This window comes from Lissotriton helveticus, chromosome 7 (genome assembly GCF_964261635.1).
Source record: "Lissotriton helveticus chromosome 7, aLisHel1.1, whole genome shotgun sequence".
Taxonomy (NCBI): Eukaryota; Metazoa; Chordata; class Amphibia; order Caudata; family Salamandridae; genus Lissotriton; species Lissotriton helveticus.
In genome coordinates, this window is record NC_136068.1 from 431,490,117 (window position 1) to 431,505,560 (window position 15,444).

Below are 15,444 nucleotides of genomic sequence, written 5' to 3' on the forward strand. Positions count from 1 at the left end.
CCAGCGGTCGAAGCGCGGAGATACTCCTCCGGGAGTTGATTCTAGCGCTATATAAACCCACAATTAAATTAAATTAAATTAGGTTGTGTCTGGGCTCTTAAGTATTTCGGACAATACATATGGGGGGTACATGTGTTACTGTGAGGACTGATCATAAGCCCCTGACCAAAGTACGTACTTCCAAAGGTCTCAGCAATGTTTCACCAAGAATTTCACGTATGTCTGTTCAGCTACTAGATTTCGTGTACAATGCGATTTATGTTCCAGGAGTTCACAATAGAATTGCTGATTTTCTCAGTAGGTATCCATTGCCTATTACTTGAATGAATGGGATGATTGGCTGGTTGCCACAATTTTTGGAGATGAATTGCAAAGTATTTCCCATGATGAGTGGATTCAGGGATTGTTACATGATTCTACCTTAGTTTATGTCATTGACTATGTTCACAAGGGATGGCCATAAAAGCACATTTGGACAAGGATTTTCTACCATTTTGGGAAATCAGGAATGATTTATCAGTTGAGGATGACCTTTTACTTAGGAATGGAAGATTGGTTCCCCCGTTAGATTTTCGTAGTAAAATTATCAGTTTAGGTCATGAAGGTCACCATGGTATTGTTAAATGCAAATCCCGGGTTAAACAATCTTATGGTGGCCAGGTCTCGACAGATACGTTGAAAAAGTCATTAGGAATTGTGCACAGTGCATAAATTCAGACAAGAGTTTGATTACGCATAAATCTCCTTTACATCCCATCCTTGTTCCTCAAATGTCTTGGGAAAGGATTGGTATCGATGTGTTTGGCTCACTTCTCAAAGTGGCCTGAATACACATTTGGACAAGGATTTTCTACCATTTTGGGAAATCAGGAATGATTTATCAGTTGAGGATGACCTTTTACTTAGGAATGGAAGATTGGTTCCCCCGTTAGATTTTCGTAGTAAAATGATCAGTTTAGGTCATGAAGGTCACCTTGGTATTGTTAAATGCAAATCCCGGGTTAAACAATCTTATTGGTGGCCAGGTCTCGACAGATATGTTGAAAAAGTCATTAGGAATTGTGCACAGTGCATAAATTCAGACAAGAGTTTGATTACGCATAAATCTCCTTTACATACCATCCTTGTTCCTCAAATGTCTTGGGAAAGGATTGGTATCGATGTGTTTGGCTCACTTCTCAAAGTGGCCTGAATACAAGATAGTTGATAAATCGGATTCAGAATCAGTTCTTTTATTTTTAGCTGGTGTGTTTGGACGAGCAATGGAGCCATTCATCTCGCAAAATGTCCTTAATGGAGAGTACACAACCCCTCGTAAATGTTATTAAGCTCGGTTTTGCTGAGATCATTCTTACTGGCCAGTGTACTTTGAAATACACAGTTCACCACTTATTGAGAAGTTATTGAGCAGTTAAATGGGCCCCCTCTTATTACACACTCACCCACAACAGTTAAAGAAGGCCCCAGACGTATTTTTGAATTAAGCTCTGAAGATGGCCCAGTGCCACTCTTTGATGTCTAATCCACCCCAAAGCCCAGGTCTAGTTGAGCCTTTGGTGACAAAGCAGACATTGTGTGTTGTGCATCAATCTTGAAGGCACCAAAAGTAAGGAGTACGTTACTTACCCTGTAAGAATGTATTCATAGCATGTAGTGCCACAGATGCATATGCTTAGCATTATCCTGCCATCTAGTGTTAGGCTTGAACGATTAAAAGTTGTTTTTCTTTGAAGAAGTCTTCAAGTCACAAAGTATAGTGACTCCTCCTCCGGTGTGTATTGCGCACGTTCCTCTGCTCCTTTGTTAGATCGTTTTTGGCTCATCGGATGAGGGTTAGAAAGAAGGAGCAATACAGCGACAGAATAAGGATAACATGCATCTAATTTTGAGTTTTTGTTAGTTGTTAGAACTAACTTGTTTGCATACAACATTAAAGAATGGTTCTTGCAGAGTGAGTTCTTGCAATCCACCTATTCTTCTGAGATGAGATTGCCACTAGAAATGCAACTTTCCAAATTAAGAAATGAAGTTGGCATAAATGGAGTGGTTCTAATGGTGGTCCCATAGGCCTGGTAAGGACAATATTTAGGTTCCAGGTTGAGGCTGGTAGAGTAGAAAGAGGGATAACTTTTTTGCCCTTCCATGAATGTTTTAATGACTGGTATTTTGAATATAGACATATGCTGTCTGTTTTGCCATTGCCACTGTGGTGCGAAGTGCCTCAGGGCTCGGCCCTGAGCCCATTACGCTTCATCCGCTATCTGGTGTCACTCTTCTCTGTCATTGCTACTTGAAAAATAACAGCTTAAAACTTAATGGGGACAAGACAGAGGCCTTGATCTTCGGCCACACATCCCCTCCCCCCCGCAGGACTTCGGTGGCCAGTAGAAATGGGATCGCCACCTTTTCCTTTCAAACACAGCAAAAAACATGGGAGTCAAATGGGAGACAGACCTCTCTTTCTCGGCCCAAGTCAGTCATATATCAGCCTCAGGCTTTGGGAAGTTGAATCTATTGCCAGAGAATTGTTGCAAGATCATAGTCCACCCTACTGTGACATCTCAGATGGACTACGCAAACTGTCTTTACCTTGGGCTCCCTGCATATCTGATTAATAGATTACAGATGGTGCAGTGTGATTAATTTGTTGAGTCCCGTTCCATCACCACATCTCTCCGCATATCAGACAACTTCACTGGCTACCAGGAGCTAAAACGATAGAGTTTAAGTCACTGACTCTGGCCTTTTGAGCTTTGGAAGATGGTGGCCTGGGCTATCTTAAGCGTAGGCTCTGCCTATACCAACAAGAACGCACACTGAGATCAAACTCCAGCACCTGCTCTGTGTACCTCATTTTGCTAAGTCCCGTATGGGAGGCAGGTCCTTTATTGTGGAGACTGTGGAACTCCCACCCTTCCCATATGCGCCTGATCAAGTCCGAACGGAAGTTCAGAAAGACCTTGAAGACTTGGCTCTTCAGCCAATGCTAGTACATTGGGACACCTCTGCGTGAGGTAGTTGTTACCCTCTATAAATGCTATTATCATTATTATTATTATTTTGCATGTAGGCCACTAGTGCTACTCAGTATAGCCTAATGAATGTGTAACTAGCCCTGCCTGCTGCAGATGGAAAAGATAGTCTACAATATCTTTTAGTGCAGGTGATAAAGGCTGTATTTGTTTATTTGTACAGAAATATACAAATAGTTCCCATTTGGCTTCATAACATGCTCTAGTTATACACCTACAAGATCATTTATGAATATCCATACATTCTTGTGGTAACTTTAAATGCCCAAATTCTAGGATTTCAGAGGTCAGGTCGCTATATTGAGCTGTTTTGGATTGGACTGCATGACTTTCTCTAGATCTCAAGCTAGTAGGTGTGGCCAAAGAGGTAGCTTCCCATGTGGCACTAGAGACAGTTGCAATAGTGTTGTGAACCATGCCTGCCATGCCCATGTTGGAGCTATTAGGATTAGCGTTCAAGTGGTTTGTGTTGACTTCCAAACTACATATGGCAGGAGTAGGAGAGTAGGAAAAGCGTAAGCAAATACTACTAACCAATTCATCCTTAGGGCATTGTTCTTGGATAGCGGGTGGGAGAAACTGGATATGCAAAGTTTTGGTATTTGGCATTGAGGTGAGTGGTAAACACATCTATTTCTGGTGTTCCCCACCTTTTAAAGTATGAGTGGAGTAGTGGTCAATTGATATACCACTCGTGCTCATGTTGACGTGTTCTGCTGAGCATATCTGCGAAGTCGTTATCCAGCCCAGTAGATATTTCACTAGGAGGTGGATTTTGTGGTAGAATGCTCAGTGCCAGATTCTCTCTGAGAGGAGAGATAGCTGTGAGGAGTGTGTCCCCCCCTGTTTTTTAATATAATGCATTGCAGTCATATTATCTGTTCATATTAGCACTATCTTGTGGTGCAAGTTATTGCAAAAGTTTTTTAGGGCTAGCTATTTGCTAGTAGCTCCAGATGGTTGATACACAGATGCGCCTGAGCTATTGTCCACAGACCATGGACTGTAAGATCTTGCATATGTGGCGCCCATCCCTGAATGGATGCATCTGTAGTAATGATGATCTGCGGAATTGGGGCTTTGAAGGGCCGGCCCTGCAACAAATTGTTGCTGTTCCACCACTGCAGAGAGCAATTTGTTGCTAGCCCTATCAACAATAGATCTTGTAGATAGCCTTCCGCTTGAGACCACTGAGATTGTAGAGTGCGCTGAAGGGGATATATATGTAGACAAGAGCGTGGTACTATGGCTACGCAGGATGTAATTATGCCTAAAAGATCCATCACCATTTTTGCTGTGAGGTGAACTTGTGGTTGAAAAGGAGCTAATGTTTATATGAACTTTGTTACTCTTTCTGCACTGGGACATGCTTTGGTTGTAACTGAATTGAGAGTTTCACCTAGGAAAGGCTGAATCTGCAAGGGTTGCAAGTGAGACATTTGTATGTTTAGGGTAAACTCTAGTTTGTGTAAAAGGGTGATAAACTGCTGACTGTGTTCAAGGCACTGATGGTCGGTTGGGCGTTTCATGATCCAATATTTAAGACATAGGAAGACATGGATTTTGTCCCTTCTGAAACCAGGCACCACTACTGCAAGGCACTTGGAAACTCTTGGAACTGTAGTGACCCCGAATTGTAGCATTTTGAATTGATAGTGCTGGTCGTTTAGGTGAAAATGTAGATAACGGCGGTGTGCTGGATGAATGGAGATATGGAAGTATGCATCTTTGAGGTCTAATGCGGCCATGAAATCTCCTTGCTGTAACAGTGGTATTACTTCTTGTACTGTGACCATGTGAAAGTATTCCGAGGAGATGTACCTGTTTAGGGGCCTGAGATCTAGAATGGGCCTTAATGTTTTGCCCTTTTAAGGGAGTACACTCTGTGTCCCTGATGCTGTAAGGCACTAGGTCTATTGCCCCTTTTTGAAGGAGAGAAAGAACCGCTTCCTGTAAAAGCATAAGATGTTCTTTGGTATTTTGCGGGGTTTTGGTGGAATTGTGGGTGGTGTTTGTTTGAGTTCTAAACAATAAACATCTTTAATAATGGATAATATGTTGCCATTGTTGATAAAAGTTGTGCAACCTTCCCTGACTGGTGTTTTATATGGTTGGGGGAGGTGTAGATGGTCACTGGTTATTTTTTTTGGGGGGGGGGGTGGGGGGGCATAGGGGGTTTGGTAGTGGTTGCATGACCCTACCTCTGTTTCTATAATTTGTTTTATAGAAAGATCCCCTATTAAATTGGCTTTGATAGGAACCCTGCTGCTTATTGCCAGTGTTTGAGTCAGAGGAGGAACTTCCTCTGTTTGTACCTCTGTAGTGATGGCTACAAAAGGAACCACAGTGTTGATATGTTTGTAGAGGCCTCCATTGCTTTAGCTGTTCATGTCTTTTTTTTAGCTGTTCTAGCATTTCCTGCACTTGTGGGCCGAATAAAATTTGGATATCAAAAGGTAGATTAAGCAGCAGATGATGTACATCTGGCTTGCACCTGGATACTTTGAGCAATGCATTGTGCCTAATGAGGAAACTAGTATTAACCTCACAGGCGATGGTGTCTGCAGATTCTTAGGCACATTGCTTAGTGGCATTAGATATTGCCTTGCATTCCCCCACCAATTAAGTTGCACGTTGGTACTTTGTGAGAAGTTGGCCTGGTATATGATGTTCGCTACTTAAAGTGGACACCTTGCACCAGTCCAAATGACCTTTATGATGTATGAGGTCAAAGATAACCTTTAGAAACCTATCCTAGTGCTAGCTGTGGAGAGCAGACTTCAGGCTTAATCTTGAAGGAATGTAAAGCAGCTTGTTTTACTAAGACTAAGACTAAATTAAAGGAGAAACACGCAGTATTTATATAAAAATATGTATTTATTAATATAACACTCTAGTATCCTCTACACGAGGATAGAACACACAGCACACAATACGAGATCAATAGAACAGTTGTAAGTAGCAAAATACACAGTGAGCTCCAGGGGGAGACCAAACCATATACTAAAATAGTGGTATAACAACCACCAATCGGGTGAAGACAAGGTATAGAGCACATAGAATCGCTGGGACCCCAAAGAACCACCCAAGGTGAGTAGATAGGGATGGACGGGTGCAGTGTGCTTATACGACTGCGGGCTCCGTATAATTCTATGGTGAAGTCGCGGTTGCAATTTTACAGTTTAAGGGCCCTTCTAGGAGGACTTCGAGGAAACCCTTTGGAACTTAAGAGGTTGGAAAGCCACCCCACCCGTGGATACCGTAGTACCCGAGTTACCTATCCCAAAGGAGCCGGGTGCATAGGTCTGGAGTGGTGTCATAAACCGCCGTCGTTCTCAATGAACAGCTGCGGAGCAGTACTGCTGCTGTGAAGGTGAAAAGGGTACGGTGCAATCGAAGCCTGGGTTCTGGAAGGAAGAAACCTGAAAGCAGAGGGGACAGAGTCTGAGTGACTTCAGAGTGACAAGGGGCTCGGGAGACGAATGCCCACCGATGTCGGGTGCTTCAGGTGCGAAGAAGGGATGCTGGACTCTGCAGCCATAAGGTCAAGGAGATGTAGATGATGAGCAGGACCCAGATGTTGAGTGGTGAGGGATCGGTGTCTCGGTGTCTGCTTTTGCCAAGGCTTGTTGGTGCTTCAGCCAATCTACGCAGGAAGGTCAAGCAGGTCACGGTGTGGACCAGCAAGGTCCAGGGGACTCACGAAGCAATGGGGAGTCAGGGCACGCCTGGAGCAACCAGGAAAGCCCAACAGAAATCAAGATGACTCTCAGGAGGACCCACAGGTCAAATGATCAGAAGTCGCGCGGGAACTTCGAGCAAGATTGCAAAGTACCAGCCAACGGAGCACTCGGTGTGAGGAGGCAGGAGTTCTTTGGAGCAAATACTGTTCAGGGTCAGGACTACATGGAGTCCAATGCACAAGCTTGGGAATCGCCAACAAGCATATGCAACGGCGAATGGACGCAGTGCACAGGGGTTCGGGATATGGAGTCCCCACAAGGGAGGCCGGCCTCAATCTTGCTGAGAGGGCAGATCGACCTCAGGGACCTTCGTAACCCACCCCCTGTATTGCTGAAATCTTCAGAGTCCGCAAGAGCTCATGAGCAGCAGACCAGTCATTTACGTTGTGGTGCCTACAAATGCTGGGGAGTGACTCCTTCACTCCAAGGGAGATTCTTTAGATATCCTTAGTGCACCACAGCTGCTGCACAGAGCCTGTATAGAGCAAGGGCAAAGACAAAGCTTTGGATGGAGAGGGAGACTAAGTCGGGCCCAGTCGAAGTCCAGAGTGTCCAGACGGTCGAAGGTCATTAGTATCTTCTTGTAGACTCATGTCCACATAAAAGTCTAAAGTCTTACTGCCAGGTAAGCCCTTTTGTACAAACTGGAGAGGGCAGAACAGATTCAGGGGACCCTCCCGGGGGAGGGTCAGGACAGAGGGGTGGGTACACCCATGTCCTTTGTTCAGATTCGCCAGAGCAGGAGCCAACAGCTCCCAGAACTGGTCTGAGCTGGACTATGCTCAGGGACACCAAATGTGCCCCAAATGCAGACTTTCAGACACTCTCAGAGTGCACCCAGCCGGCCCCAATACAATAAATCCTGTCTGGGAGGTGGTCACTCCTCCCTCTGACAGGATGCCTATTGTGCTGCCTTCCTCTGCTCAAGCTTGGCTCAACAGCAGGAGAGCAGAAATGTTTCTCTGGTCAGCAGCATCCATTTTGTGCTGACCGGGTTGAGAAGGCTGGCACCGGATAGACCAGTGACCCCATGAAGCTTGCTTCAGAAGGGTGGAAGCATACCTCCCACACTGGTTACGGATGTGGAGGTATGATTCCAAGGTGTTTGATACCAAACACGATGAGATAGCATTTACCGCAGGGTTATAATGCACCTCTACCAATATGTCCGGCTCAGTAACAGACTACCTGGGAGAATGGTCTCCGAAGGCAGCAGAGAGGTTCTGCTCATGCAGGGGCACCCTCTCACTAAAAACCCAGCGCCCTGCCTTCACGATTGATTAGGCCTGCTATAGGGGTGTGTAGGAAGGTGGATACCAGACTATGGTTACCCCAGATTTTTTTGCCTTGTGTTTAACTGGTTTTCGACTAAGTTGGCCTGGGATCCTGCTAATCAGGACCTCAGGCTATCTGCTCTCTCTGTAAAATGGACTCCATGTACTGTAGGTACATACCAAATTGGGAATTGGTTCACCTTGTCAGCCCCTGTAGAAGTGTACCTTAGGTACTCAGGGCATAGGTGTAACCAAGGCCTACCAGGGGCTGCAGCATATATTGACACAACTGGATAATCACTCAGCTGGGGCAAGGTCGTGTAATCACCCCTTGCTTAGGTATAGTATCCCTATACCTACCTTATATATAGACACATAGTAACCTATAAGTCACTCCTATGGCAGGCCTTAACAATCCTGGAGGCAGAGTGCTTGGTTATGTGTGAGATGGTGCTCTAGCATGAGCTGAGCCGGTCTGCAGCTTACGGAACCATGTCCTTATAGCTGTTCTATGATATTGCCATACCATATACTCTTAAGTGCATTATAATCCTCGCGGTTGAATGCTAACTTTGGTTTGGCTTTATCTAAACATGTCGTGTAAGGTGTCATACGCTTTGGAATACTACCCCCTCGCCAATTCTGGCGACGGGGGTAGCATTCTACCCTTCTAGAGGGAGAAGACATGTTAGTTCTGACTATCCCGGTTAAAGTTAACCCGAGCCCCAGCATCACAAAATGGATGCTGCTGCCACAGACACAGTCTGACCTCCTGCTGATGGGAGTCCTTCCAGCGAGGGAGGCCTGGACAATAGGTTTCCTGCCTGGAGAGGTGTGAGCACCACCCCAGACATGATTTTGTGTATTGGGACAGGGAGGGCTGAATAGAATGAGACATGCCTGGGGCACACTAGGTGCTCCATGCATACCCCAGTTCAAACCGGTTGCTGGGGCACTCTAGCCCCAGCTCTGGCGCGAAACTGCACAAAGGAAAGGGGGTGTAACCACCCCCCTTCCTGGTCTCACCCATAGGAGGGACCTAGTGAGTATACTCGCCCCCTTTAGTTGTATAAAGATAGGAGCTGACCCAGGAGACTTTAGATTTGATCCTGAACTGAAACTTGAAACAAAACTCTGGACCCTTAGACATTCAACCGACTTGAAGACTGAAGAATCTCCCTTGTGACCACCCTGGGAAACCAGGCACCATCCAGCAACTCAACGGCTTGCTTTGTCCCCGTTCCCGCCGGAACTCGAGCGCAGAGCCTGACAAGACCTCGACTCCAGGACTCCTCTGACCCCACTGCATGACTCCAGCACAGCTGAGCCCCGTGGAAGGCGTCGGAATCCGTGGAACCAGGCAACTTGGAACGTCTTCAACTTGCTACCAGCGCAGCTCCTGAGGCATCCTCGAAGCTGTGCACTGGGGACTTAGATACCCCGACACCGAACTCCACCTGCACCGAAGACCAGCCCTCCACACTCCACGAGATCTGCGTGGGGCACTTCTGCTTGTGTTCTGCTCGACGCGTTGTCCTGGTTGCTGGCCAGTTGGCTAGTAGCCCTGTGACGACGATTCCTTTGAAAATCCATCGTTGGTCTGGTTGCTCCAGACTGGCACTTGCTTCCCTGAAGAGGTGAAGTACCTCAGCCCCTCCTGGTCTGCACCAGAAGCCCCTTGTGTATCCTGCGTGGGTTGCCTTTGCTTAGGCTTGTTGGCTCCGATCTTGAAGCCGACCCCTCCATCTGCGAGAACCTTCGTGGGACAGCTTCTCTCCAGCACCTGGTCGTCCTCAACGCCTCCTGGTCTGCGTGGCTGCAACGACAAGCTTCACATCTGCACCTGATTGCTCCTCGACGACGTCTGGTTCCTCCCTGGTTCCACCCGGTCACTAGCTAGTGACCTAGACTCTGTCCCCTCTGCTTTCAGGTCCTCTTCATCCTAGATCCACCCTTGGATCTACCCGGACATCTTCCTCCTGGTCGCCTGCAGCTGATTGCTCCTCGACGACGTCTGGTTCCTCCCTGGTTCCACCCGGTCACTGGCTAGTGACCTAGACTCTGTCTCCTCTGCTTTCAGGTCCTCTTCATCCTAGATCCACCCTTGGATCCACCCGGACATCTTCCTCCTGGTCGCCTGCAGCACCTTCTTCCAACGCTCCATATGAATCAACGAGAAAACCCGACACACTTTGACACCTATGCACCCGCAGCCCGTGGGTGAGGTAACGCGAGTACTTCGGTGCTCCTGTAGGGATTGCCTATCCTAGTGACTAGTTTTGTACGTTGTACATTCCTAGTTAGACCGGAAGTGTCCTAAATCTTCGTTACTTACCGTTTAAAGTTCCCATTGACTTTCTATTACTCTCGCATAAGTGTACTGACACTGCACGCGCCGCCTGTGGGCCTCCTACTCTTAACCTAAGGGTCAGATAGGGTAGCCCCACCGATTCCCTAGGCCTCTTCCTTTCCCAAGTCGTGGTTCTTATACCACTTACTTAGTATATGGTTTTACGTGCCCCCAGGGCCTAACTGTAAATTGTGCTATTTAAAGTATTTTTTAGTGTAACTTGTTATGTGCTTTTGCCTCTGACCTCATAAAGAGTTCAGAGGAGTGTGTTAGTGAATAAATACATATATATTTTATATATATCCTGTGTGGTGTCCTTTCATTTGGTATTCAAGGGGTTGCATATGGTAAAACAGCTGGCTTTACACGCCCTTAAGAGTCTTTTTGAGTCTTTTAGCCTAAGACTGTTCTGTCCACGCTACCACTAGGATAGCTGGTCTATAAGGTTGACTTACAACCATCACCATAAGGGTTGTTTGGACTGGTGCAAGGTAATCACTAGAACTAGTGAGTACCATATATCAGGCCAACTTCTCACAGGGTGACTTATAAGTTTTAAGTGTAGTGACCTAGAGAAATAGTGAACCTATATCTAAAGTAAGGGGTGCTAGCACCATTTTACACAGGTTGCAGTAGCAGACCTGTAGTTCAATTTTGTGTGGCCTCTCATGGGTGGCATAAACATGCTTCAGCCCATGGGAGGCCTCTGGGGTACCTATGCTCTGGGTACATGGGTACCATATACTAGGGACTTATAAGGGTACCCCAGTATCCAATCTGGAGTGCACCAAAGTACATGCATAACAATTTAAAGGAGAAAGCAGATATACTGGGATCCTGATGAGCAGATCCTTCTTTCCTACCCTGGTTAGGAGGTGGTACAGTAGTTCCTGCATTCAACCAAGGGGTGCCGATTATATCAGGAAAGTAGTCCCACAGAATCTGTAATACGCATGTGGTTGGCTGCCTTTTGCTGACACTTGTTTACCTGCTGCATCACATTGTTTACTCTCCTTATCTGTAAAGGGGCATCCCGGGGGGCGTGGCCAAGATGGCGGCGTGAGCAGACGGAGATCTTCCGCGCTCCTGCTGACGGCTGATAAAAGCTTCTAATCCTGGGGCATCCCGGGGTGCTTAGACCAGGAGACTAGTGGTACCCAGAGTCAGGAAGTGCCTGTGGTGTCCCCAGTATCGCCAGCGCGGCAGCGTGAAATTGTAGTGAGGAGAAGAGTGAGAGCCGCGGCCTGCCCTAAGGAGGAGCGAGCGGAGGAGCAAGTGGTCTGTTGCCGCTCCGGACCTGGTTCTGGATCGGGGAGGCGGCTCCGAGTGCAGGGCCCAGAAAGAGGAGTCCGTGGCAGGGACTGGAACCGCTCGCTGGCAGAGAAAAGAGGCGGTCGGCGGCTGGGGGTCACGGGAGCGAGAGGTGGCCGCCATCTTGGGCTTGCCTGAGACGGAGTCGGGAGCGGGAGCGGCGTGGAGGTGGCCGGCGCTTCTCCTCAGTTCCTGGATGCTCAGTGAGGGATGCCGGTGCTCCCGGGACCCACAAGGACAGGATGATGCCTGAACTGTGGTGAGCAGCCCCGGGGTCCCTCGACTTGGCAACTTGTGAGCGGTGCGGCGAATGGGGCTGGGGAGCAGAGACCACCCTGGGCCGGCATCAACCTGCACCAGCGTCCGGAGGAGAGTAGTGCGGGGGACCTTAAGGCGGGGAGTGGCACAGTAAAGACTTGGCCAACGTAGCGGCACCCCGTGGCCGCATCGGCACAGGAGTGTGGGGATACCCGGCCACGTGTGAGCACTGACGCGCGTAGGCCTCAACCCCCACCGGGAGCACGGAGCGGAGGTCCCGGGGGACGGTGGACCGACATGCCCGGGGTGTGATGCCCCGCAGCAAGGCGTGGCTGCTCTGGGGGTGATTTGCTGGCGACAAGTGGGCCGCCCTAAGGGCTTGTTTAATTGCGGCCAGAGGAGGCCTGGTGGTGAGGCAGATTTGCACAGGAGGCCTTGGAGGAGCTTGCGGCACAACCCCGGGCGGGTGAGGCGTGTCAAGAGGTGCGGGGTCCCTACCACGAGTCTAGCTGGCAGAGCAAGGTACGGAGCGACAGGTTCGCAGCAAGGTGTGGCCGGTGACCCTTGGCCGGAGATTCGGGGGTCCAGTGGGGGACCTCGGCCTGTCCTTACCTGACGACCCAACGCTACAGGCGGATAAGAGTGCTGGGGGAAGGCGCTGGAACTAACTGCGGGCGATGTCCATTACCAGAGGTCGCAAGGAGAAATCCGTGAAGGAACTCTTCGCAAAAGCACAGGTGGCCCAGCAAAAGGGCGCCGCGGCCTCGGCCTCGGCGCGGATGGGTCCGGAGGTGGAGGGCGGCTTGGAGCCCATCAAGAAAGCCTTTTCTTGAATCCCTTTTCACGACGCTACGGGAGGACATCCATGCCTTGAAAACAGAGTTTGCCAGCGAAATCAGGGCAGTGCTTCGTGACATGGACGGGATAGGTGAGCGGGTGGCGGACCTGGAGGGTAAGAGCGACAATAAAGACACTGAGCTTGAGGCGCTACAACAAGAAATCGTACGCCTCCATGATCAGCAGGTGGACCTCCAATTGCACATGGAAGATTTGGAGAACCGTTCCAGAAGGCATAACATCCGTATTCGGAATGTTGCAGTGTCCGAGGCCACCAAGGATTTGTTCCGGTTCGCTAGGGAGCTCTTAAATCACATCTTGGGGCGCCCGCTGGACTCTGAGATACGCCTAGATAGGGCGCACAGTGCGGGGCCCCCCCGAGGGCTTCGCTGGCTCCGCCTCTGGACATTCTGGTCCGTGTCCAGGACTACCGAACGAAGGAGGACATTTTGCAGAAGGCGAGACAGATGCATCCACTTTCATTCCAGGGCCTCTCGCCGTTGCTCTTCCAAGACCTGGCGGCACTCACATTGCACAAGCGCCGGCTCTTCAGGCATGTCAAGTCTCACCTGCAGCAACAGAACATACCCTACGGTTGGGGTCACCCATTCCGACTGGTCTTCAGATTGGAGAACAAGCTATACCAGCTTCGCTCGATCTCGAAGGCCTGCCGTTTGCTGGGAATTGAGCCGCCAGCCAAGGAGGAAGAGGGCCAGGGGTCCACCCCGGAGGTGGACGATTCCGGGCCTAGATGGCGCCAACAGAGGAGACGAAGCCGGGTGAAGAAACCCCCAGCACCGGAAATAGCAGCAGGCCAGAGGGCAGCGGTAAAGGCGGTTGCCACGGAGGGCAGTCCGGCACACACTGGGTGATGGGACTTATGCTTGATGGGGGCCCTGATTTCCTGTTCTGGCTGCTAGGCCGTTGGCGGGAGGGAGACCGCTGGGAGATTCCATGGACTACCTCGAGCTATAATCTCCCTTTCATCTGTGGGTGAAGGACTTACTGTGGTTAGATTACCCCGAGGTTGTACTTTTCCAATCACCTCAGGATGATGGACGATGACTATGGTTTAAATGTTGGGAGGAGGTTACTTTTTCTTTACTGAGATTTAGGAAGGGTAGAACTGTTGGGGAGGGGGGTTCCAGGCCCATGAGTGATTGTATGTGTGTGGTAGTATGGGGTTCCTGTTGATTGGCGGGTGGCACAGGTGTGGCGGCTTCGGGCAGAATGGTCTGAACCTCAGGGTGGGGTATGCCGCGGAAGCGGCGCCGAATTGGGACACAGAGAGTACAGGGCTAGTTATTTGCCATGCCTGTGACTGAATTACGTCTCCTCACCTTGAATGTCCGGGGCCTCAATAACCCCTTGAAGCGGAGGGCAGTCCTATCGTTCTTGGAAAACTCAAAGGCGGATATTTGTCTTCTCCAAAAGACGCATTTGGTATCCAAGGACTGTCATAGGCTGAAATCGCACAGCTTTCCATTCCAATTCTACTCCTCAGCCTCCACTAAAACGGCGGGGGTGGCGATACTAGTGGCCCAGCATTTCAGGGGGAAGGAGTTGCAGAAGGGAGCCGAAATACGACGGAGGTTGCTCTCCTATATATTTTCCCTGGGGGAAGCCACATTTACAGTTAGTTCAGTTTATGCACCCAATGAGGGTCAGGAGAAATGTTTCCACCAGGCACTTAGTGAGGCGGTGGCGACACCCGACAGACATGTCTTAGTGGGAGGAGACCTCAACTTAGTATTTGATAACCTCCTGGATAGATCAGGGCAGCGCTCTTCACAGGCAGGTACTTTATCTGGGGGGGGCTGGCCAGGCTGGAGGAGTTGGGAATGGTTGATCTTTGGCGCTGCTTTCATCCGGGAGTCAGGGAATATTCATATTATTCTAATGCCCATAAAACCTATGTGCGGCTGGACTACTTTTATCTTCCACATCCCTTCAGGCGCTTGCGACAGGGGTAGAGATAGGAGCTGCGGCACTCTCAGACCATGCGCCGTTCTCCTTCCCACCTGTGACTCGCGGTGCGCGTTGTTGGAGGCTGCGCGACACGCTGCTACACAACAAGGATATTGTAGAGAAAATTAAAGGGGCCATAGCGGAATATTTAACACATAACCACTCTTCAGACACCTCCTTAGCAACACACTGGGCGGCACTTAAGGCGGTATTGCAAGGTAAATTCATTGCGGTCTCGGCGGCGGAGAACGCGGAGAGGGCACGCAAGAGAGAGGAGCTTACGTTACAGATGCGCGAGTTGGAGCAGATGCACCAAAGAACTGGCGCTACCCCGGGTGTGGAGGCAGCTTCGCCTGGCGTGACAGCAGCTGGCCGCATTGGATCAGGATCAGGCGGAATTTGCGGCCGTGAGAGTAAGGCATATGTACTACACTGGGGGGACAGGTGCGGGCGCCTGCTGGGGCGTGCGCTCCGGGAAACTCAGCAGCGACACATGGTACAGGAGATTGCTACCCGGGGCGGGGGGCGGGTTACCGAAGATGGTGACATAGCAAAGGCCTTTAGCAACTTTTATACCTCCCTATCTGCAGGGGCGCGGCTTGATCCTGCCGACGGCGAGGCCTTCTTAGGGTCTATTCCTCTTCCAGCCTTGTCAAAAGACCAAGCAGATC

At 49.4% G+C, this 15,444-nt stretch overlaps 1 protein-coding gene across 2 annotated transcripts in view; it reads right to left on the minus strand.

The window, feature by feature from the left end:
* The window catches only part of CLN3 (CLN3 lysosomal/endosomal transmembrane protein, battenin), a 1,158,832-nt gene that overhangs the window by 35,394 nt on the left and 1,107,994 nt on the right, over window positions 1–15,444 (minus strand). The window lies entirely within an intron of this gene.